Genomic DNA, 9,102 nt, shown 5'->3' on the forward strand with positions numbered 1-9,102 from the left:
TCTTTGTATCAAATTAACTGAAAGCAGTGCAGGTGGAAAAAATAATGCTGGTCTGGGAAACAGAAACAAAAAAAGGGAGGGGGTTCCAGTGCTGTTCTCCAAATCCCCTCACTCTTCAGGCTGCAAAAGAAAGGAAAGGAGTGGGACAGGATGACCTTCAAGTCCTCTTTCAGATATAAAATGGCATGGTTCCTTAATGAGCCTCCAAGTGGTCATTCACTCAACATTGTTGAGTGCCCTCCTATGAACTTATGCCTTTTGAAGTATAGTGATTTAAACATCAATCCAGACTGGATAGATAATGGAATGTTTTGGTTAAGGCAGTATTACTATACTACATAAACTGATGACATGTTTTTAATATTCAAGCTCTAGTTAATAGTGAACTATAATGAAGACAGTTTCATTGAGACTTTGGTGAGCCAAGATTCAGGGACTGTTGGAGTATTGCAACAAGACCACTAGGAACATCCATGCCAGCATTCGTGGTCAGCTGCTTGTAGAAAAGCAGTGCCCTAGAGTTCTAGAACCTAGTTCTGTCCTTAACCTTGCCACGTGGCTATGGGAAAGTCGCATGACATCTCTGGGCTGCAGTTTACTCTTTTGTAAAAGGAGGGAATGATACCTTGTAACTACCTTAAGGAAGTAAAATATTAAGTCAGAAAGAGAGGTTCTGCCGTTGTCTGAAAAAGAGACTGGGTGCTTATCATGAGGATTATATTACCTCTTGAGGACAAGTAAATTAACAACAAGTATATTACCTCTTGTTGCCCTACAGGGAGAAACAATGGCATAACAACAACATGTTCTTACTCCCAAGATTCTAGGACACAGAGGCAGACATTCACTGCTCGCATCTTAAAAATGAATTGTCCAGTTCACTGTAAAATACTAAGAATAGGGAGTTAGGCTAGAAAGTCCATTGTCTGTGTGTTAGTGAAGAGAGATCAGTCTCCCAGTACTTTCCAAACCTTACATGATCACCTGTCACAGTCATTCTCTCAAAGATGACCTATTTTTCCTTTTGGGGGAGGGTGAAGGGTGGAGGTGTGGAAGACACATCTTTCTTCTGGATTGCTTCCTTAGCTCTCATATAAGCCTTGCCTGCTTAATTTCTTTTCCTGTTCCTAATTACATTCTCTGCTCCTTGATAAAACTGGTATTCTAATCTATTGCTAATGCAATAGACTTAATGACTTGGTTGGAAACAGAGGAAAAGGATGGGATATTTGCATAGGGTTGGGAATGGTTATCACAATTAAAAAATATATATTCGAGATCTTTATGTCTCCTCTCAGATGTTTTTATCTCATTCCTTACCTGATAAATCTTTCAGTGTTCTGAGGGACCGCTTTGAAACTATATGAGTGGCTTTAGCATCTTTTACTCTTTCCTTTTTATCTCTTTTTAAAATTCTCTTTTTTCCGCTAGTTCAGCCTTTGAAAGATCAGCTCCTAAGAAGAAAGCATGCCCTTGAGGTTGTGGCCAGTGTCTGGCATGGCCCTACTCTGGTCTTGCCAACTATGTCTGCTCCAATTCCCAGAGGCTTGATCCTGCTCTGAATCTACTGGATGACTGCAACTTCACACCACCGCTCTGCTCCCCATGGCCCCAGAAGCAGATGCCACCACTCTCCATCACCATTTTATTCATCTCCTTTACCTTTTCATTGCACTTTACCGTTTGCAAAGCACTAGACAGAGCAATCGTCTCATTTTATTCTCTCAATAGCTCCTTGAGTTATGGAAGACAAACATTATGACCCTCGTTTTACAGACAAAGAAACTAAGACAAGCTCAGAGAAGTCAAATGATTTGCATGAGGTCATAGAGCTGGTGGTAAATGGGATCCAAGTTCAGGTTTATCTGGGTAATACAGCTCTATCCTATGGGGAAAAATGATGACTGCAACAGAATTTTGATACGGAAAAATTTCCTAAATGATCTTAGGATGACTATCCAAGGGGATTCTCTAAAGATGGGGGCTTGCACCTAGAGGTGACACTGTTTCTCTCACTCAGCTCTCCGTAGAAGTGACTCAAACTGTGAGACACACAGTGAATAGAGAGGGTAGGATGCTAGGGCCTACAGCTGGCGCCTAAAGGAAACCTCACACATCCTGGGGAGACCGAGCCAGTGCAGGACTGGTGAAGGATGGTGTCTCTGCCACACTGTTTAAAATTGCAGGGAGGACCAAGGCCCAGGAACCTGGGAAGTACCTGCTTCACTAGTGAGCCTGCCACAAAGGCTTTCAATTCTGAAGCTACCAGAGGGGCCCAGCTGGCCCCAACTGAATGGGACCCCTTAGCAGGTGAGGAGGAACTGTCCCTGCCCACTTCCTGCACATAACCCTGAGTGAAGGCCCCGATTCCACTGGGGCTCACCTCCCTAGAAGGGAATGCCACAGGTGGGCCAAACTACCCCTCCCAGGGCCACTACTAGCTTGTACAGCATCTTAATGTAGATTAGAAAAAGGCATCCCCTTCAGCTGCTCTTGTGCAAATGAGGAAGTAATGTTTCCTTCTTTCAGGCAGATGTAGCTCCACACCAGGGTAAACAGCTCAGCAAGTAGATTTTAGCTCTTAATATTCTCTCAACCAGGTACCCTTGTGTGGCAAACAACTTACACATTGACGCACAGCAGCCCAACCCTTTCCCATTCACACCGGGAGTGTCTGAAGATCCTAGAAGCCTCTCCCACCGTCACCTCAGCCTGAGGGACCCAGCTGACCAGCTTTGTTCACCATTAGGTCACTGGAGAAAAGGCATCTTTCTTTCCTTTCACAATTGCTCAGCTGTTGCTATCCAAGAGGCCACAAGAGCCTGACTTGCCCAGGTGCTGGTATGAGTAGCCAAAGCAGATCAGAGATCAGTTAAGGGGCTCAGTTGCTTAAAGGAGAAAGACCAAGCTAGATAACTAAAAGAGAGGACTCATGTTCAGACAGATTTAAAATAAGAAAAAGTAAGCTTTGAAAATAAGAGTTTTAAGGAGATTCAAGTAGAGATTGGGGGAAAAGTGATAACAATGAGGGAAAATGGTTTTTGGAAGTAAAAAAAAAAATTTCTAAATTTAAACATTTCAATTGTGGAAGCAAAGAATAGAATGAACACCACCAAAAATTGATTTAATAGTCTGAAAGATGAAAAAGGAGAACAATCCCACAGTACCAATCCAAAAATACAAAGAAACAGAAATTATGAGGGAAAAATTTTTTTAAAAAACCATGGATGAAGTATCTAGGAGATATGCAAATAATAGGAGTACCAAATGGAGGAAAAATAAGAAGAGAGCAATGCAACGACCAAAGAAATAATAGGAGAATTTTATAGACTTTCAGAAAATTGAATTTTCAGATAGAAAAGACTCATTAAATGCTACAGAGTAGTAATTTAAAAATATACATCTAGGAATTCCAGTTCTGGACAAGATGCAGGACATACATTTCTCCCTATTCCTCCTGAATCCCTAGACATAACATATAAAACAAAGGTAAGAAAACTCTGAATGATGGAGAAAGCAGACCAGTTAGGGACCTCAGGACTCAATGAAACATGACCATGAATTCCCTAGATTTTCTTTTTGCCTCCTATACATCCCAGACTGGGCACTAGAGAAGCCCACAGCTAAGAAATGCCAATAGGTACAGATAAAAACAGCCTCAAGAAAAGTCTGATCTCCATTGTCAAAGGAATGTGAAAGAGCAGCCTAATAAGACAGAAGCCTTTGTGATAAAACCAACCCTATTCCAGACAAACACCCCAGAAAAAAATGACACAAAACACTCCTACTCTCCTACCCCTGGTCAGTAGAGGCTAAATGGGGAACTTAGACTTTCACTGCTGCCCATGAGGTAATGAGGCAGTGTTCCCTTTCCCCACCAGTACAGTGTCAATTGAGGCTTGCTAAAATAGAAGGTGCAAATAAGATCCAGAATCCATAACATGATACCTAAAATGTCCAGGATACAGCTTTTAGAAATCACTCATCATACCAAGAACCAGAAAAATCACACCTTGAATGAGAAAGAGACAATCAACCGATGCCAAAATGGAGAAACTACAAATTTTGGAATTATCTGACAATGCTTTTAAAGCAGCCATAATAAAAATGCTTAAACAAGCACTTATTTTTTTTTTTTTTTTTTTTTTAATAATTTGGCAAGTTCTTTATTTATTTATTCTTCGGTACGTGGGCCTCTCACTGTTGTGGCCTCTCCCGTTGCAGAGCACAGGCTCCGGACACGCAGGCTCAGCGGCCATGGCTCACGGACCCAGCCGCTCCGCGGCATATGGGATCCTCCCGCGCCAGGGCACGAACCCATGTCCCCTGCATCGGCAGGCAGACTCCCAACCACTGCACCACCAGGGAAGCCCTAAACAAGCACTTATTGATTCTCCTGAAACAAATGAAACTATAGAAACTATCAGCAAAGAAATAGAAGTTATAAAAAATAACCAAAATAGATATTTCATAACTGGAAAATGCAATAAAAGGAGTGAAAAACTCATTGGACAGGCTCAATAGTAGAGTGGAGATAACAGAGGATAAAAGTCAGTGAACTTAGGACAGATTAATAGAATTTAACCAGTCTGAACAACAGAGTGAAAACAGACTGGGGGAAAAAGTTGAAGAACAAAGTTAAGCTAAAATTCATATCATCAGAGTCCCAGAAGGAGAGGAGAGAGAGAGAGAAGGGGAGAGAGGGACTGAAAAAGTAGTTGAAGAAACAATCTCTGAGGATCCCCCAAATTTGGCAAAAGGCATAAGCCTAGATTGAAGAAGCTGCACAAACTCCAGAAGGGAGAAGCTCAGAGAAAACTAAAGAAATCCACAGACTTAAGTCCTAACATTTCAATAATTATAGCCATCGTAATTATACTTCTAAAAGCTAAAGACAAAACAGAGTCTTGATAGCAGAGAGAAATGACACATGACTTAGAGGGGAACACCAATTCAAATGACAACAGAATTCTCATGTGAAATCATGGAGGTCAGAAGGAAGTGGTGCGATGTTTTTCAAGTGCTGAATGAAAACTGATGTCAACTCAGAATTCTATATTCAGTAAAAATATCCTTCAGGAATGAAGGTGAAAAACTAATATAATTTGTGACCAATAGACCTACCCTAAAAGGATGACTACAGGAAATTCTTCACACAGAAAGGAAATGATAAAAGAAGGAAACTTGGAATATCAACAGTGAAGAAAGAATAACAGAAAAGGTAAAAATATTGGGTAATATAATAGATTATTACTTTCCTCTTAAGTTTTTTTTTTTTTTTTTTTTTTTTTTTTTTTGCGGTACATGGGCCTCTCACTGTTGTGGCCTCTCCTGTTGCGGAGCACAGGCTCCGGACGCGCAGGCCCGGGGCAATGGCTCATGGGCGCAGCTGCTCCGCGGCATGTGGGATCTTCCCGGACCGGGGCACGAACCCGAGTCCCCTGCATCGGCAGGCGGACTCTCAACCACTGCGCCACCAGGGAAGCCCTCCTCTTAAGTTTTTAGATTTATGTTTGGTGGGAGCAAAAATTATAATATTGTCATAAGTTCTTGGTGTATATAGAGGTCATATTTAAGACAATTATATTTAAAAGGAGAGAGAGTAAATAAAGGGATCTAAATGCACGTTTTACTTGAAGTGGTAAAATGTCAGCACCAGTAGACTGTGACAGATTGTGTATGTATAGTTTAATACTTGACCAACAACTAAAAAACTATACAAAGAGATATACTCAAAAACACCACTGATAAATCAAAATGGAATTCTTAAACATGCCCAAGTAATCCACAGGGAGGCAGAAAAAAGAAAAGAGAAGTGGAAAGTGGGGAACAAACAGAAAATAAGTAATAAAATGTCAGACTTAAGTCTTAACATTTCAATAATTACATTAGAAGTAAGTAGTCTAAATACACCATTTAAAAGACAAAGATTGACAGAATGGATTTTGCCATGTCCTGGTAAATTTTCTGAACTCCAAGAATAAAGTATAAATGTCATAAGCTTCTAGACAATGTAAATAGTTTACTTGGGACAGAAAGAGAGCTCTCCAAAATTATTTTGTTGACCCTAGTCCTTGTTAAGATTTATTGAGACCTAATATTTGTTGGTCATAAGCAGTTTATGTTATCTCATGTTAACATAATTCTATGAGGTATATATTATTAGTAACTTTATTTTATAGATGAGAAAACTAAGGCTAACTTTCCCAAGGTCACTTAATTAGTATGTGTGGCAGAGCTTAGATTCTAACCCAAGGAGTCTAATGAAAGAAACTAAAGAATAAGTACAAGTTAGCTCCCTGGGGAGAAGAGAGAAGATAGACCTCATAGGCAGAGAGAACAGCCTATAGGAAGGTTCTGAGGATGGGAAGGAAAACCTATTATGTGCAAGGTGTTTTAAATATAATATTAGGGCTTCCCTGGTGGCTCAGTGGTTGAGAATCTGCCTGCCAATGCAGGGGACACGGGTTCGAGCCCTGGTCTGGGAAGATCCCACATGCCGCAGAGCAGCTGGGCCCGTGAGCCACAACTACTGAGCCTGCGCGTCTGGAGCCTGTGCTCTGCAACAAGAGAGGCTGCGATAGTGAGAGGCCCATGCACTGTGATGAAGAGTGACCCCTGCTTGCCACAACTAGAGAAAGCCCTCGCACAGAAATGAAGACCCAACACAGCCATAAATAAATAAATAAATAAATTTAAATATAATATTAATAATCACAAAACTCCAATAAGCAGATATTAGGGTGTCTGTTATGCAGATGAAGAGACTCAGCAAGGTTAAGTAACTTGCTCAAAATCCAGCTAGTAGGCAATGAAGCCAAAATTTAAATCTGGGTCAGCCACCATCCCCTATTCGGTCAACAAACTGGAAAGGCTCTTGGAACATACCTCCCATGGTGATTGGCTTTGTCACCCCAATAGTTACACTGTAGTAACCCAGCAGTTAAAACCTTAAAGAGAAAAGAGTCTGTCCTACCTTTCTGGGTGATTTTGTTCAAAGCTGCTCTGGGTCTGAGTGTCTTCATCTGTAAGAGAGAGAATCGGGCTACATCAGTGTTTGTCTAACTTTGGCGGAGGGGAGACAGTGGAATCCTTCATTCAGTGCAAATCCTATTAAACGGAGCCCAATGTGGAAGACAGGTAAAGGCAGAGCAAACCTGATTGAAGGGGCAGTGCTAGCCTGGACACTCTTCAGTTAAAACACTCCTACAAACCTAACTTCTGGAAATGGTGCATGGAGAGGCTCCAGGCACAGGGGAAAGTCTTGGAGGCATTCTCTTCCATCTTTAGTGTAGGCTAGGGAGAGAGATGGATGACCTAGATTTTCCTAAAAACAAGGCTTTATTCATGTTTTGTTACTATGTACTGTGTACTGCAACATTGCGTTTCAGTCTGTTTTGAATCACAGGGATGTTCTGGGAAGGATGTGTGGTACAGGCTTGAATTCCCAATTCTGTCCCTTGCTAGCTTTGTGACGTTGGACAACTAATGTAACCTTTCAGTTTTCTCATCATAAGGAGGAGATAATACTGACCTTGAAGAGTGTTGTGAAGACTAAATTAAATAATAAGGAAGGACAGAGTATGTAGCATATGATTAGGGGTGTTGTAGACATTCAATAAAATGCAGCTATTATGCACATTGAAACTCCCAGATCCTGATACTTTAAGTCTGCTGTGGAGCATGGGTCTGTGTTTTTTCTTTTTTCCTTTTATATGAAAAAATTTTGATATGAAAAGAGATATACTTTTTGCAAAGGAATACTGGAGGTAACAAATTTAAGGTGGTGAATTATGAAAAACTGTACTTGTTAATGACACTGAAGATATGTGTATTTTCATAAGCTGGACCCTGAGTAATGACTGTTACACATGCTAATTAGTTTGAAACCAAACAGCAAGAACATTCACAAAATAATCCATTATTAAAAAATACATTTTTTTAAGTAAAAGATGACTTTATGAGCCTAGAATTGACAGACAAGGATAACCTGACTTTACAGACTTTGTCTTATGCATCATCATGTAGTTGGGGGCATGGCCTGACCTCCCAGAGCCTAGGAGATCTAGGAGTGTGTTTTACTAGAGTCTAAAGTCATGGCAGGTTTCCTATAATGGACCATGAATTCCTGCTATTTCCCATGGAGCTTAATGGGAGAACATTTCAGAGCATATGGTACTTTGTCAACTGATACTAATGTGTCCATTAGTGCGGCTCCAGAGGGAATTTCAGTTTATGCCCAGAGAATGAACACTTGGGGAACAGAAATATCTACTTATAGCCCCTGCCTTCCCCACAACTCTGTCCTCTGTTCAGCCTCCCCCTCTTCTTTCAGTCCTACCAGAAAAAGATGTTTAATAGGGGTGTGCTACTAGTGGTATCTGCAGTATCCACACTTGAACCATAATCCCTTAAGGCACACCATCTTGATGTCCTTCAGAGCCCTCATGTAGACAAATTCTCATTTGACCCTCACAGTACTCCTCTGAGCTATGTATTGTTATCCCATTTCACAAACAAGGAAAACAGAAGTTCACAACAGTTAAACTATTTGCCTGGAGGTCAGAGGTAAGTGGCAGAGCTAAAGCTTAGTCCACTGTAATAGCCCAACCCCATGCTGGATGTGCAGAGGTATCAACTTGGCCTGACTGGATCCTACGAATTGCTCACCTGAATCATACATGGCCCAAATTAAGTATATGCAAATTTATTCATTTATTCAAATAACATTGACTGGGAGCTTTTGGGTAAGGCACTGTGCTAGATAAGGGGGAGTATTGTCCTGGCAAGTGCAAGGGCTTTGGAATCATTCAGCACAAGGACATCCTGGCCCTAGTAGGTGCTCATTAAGTGCTAGTTATTATTAGTGAGAGACATTTTGGAGCATAGAGAGATGCATCAGATGTGGTCCTGACCTTCAAAAGGCTCTAAAGTTTAAATAAATTCTATGACCATCTGAAAAAATTAAAAAACTGAATCCCTTACTTGCTATATCTTACACTTTATTCCTAAATAAAAGCCAAATGAATCAAATATTTAATTGGTGAAACCATAAAAGTACTAGATGAAAATATGGGAAAGGTTGCAAGCATTAAACAGAAG

Source organism: Pseudorca crassidens, chromosome 7 (genome assembly GCF_039906515.1).
Source record: "Pseudorca crassidens isolate mPseCra1 chromosome 7, mPseCra1.hap1, whole genome shotgun sequence".
In the NCBI taxonomy this organism is placed as follows: domain Eukaryota; kingdom Metazoa; phylum Chordata; class Mammalia; order Artiodactyla; family Delphinidae; genus Pseudorca; species Pseudorca crassidens.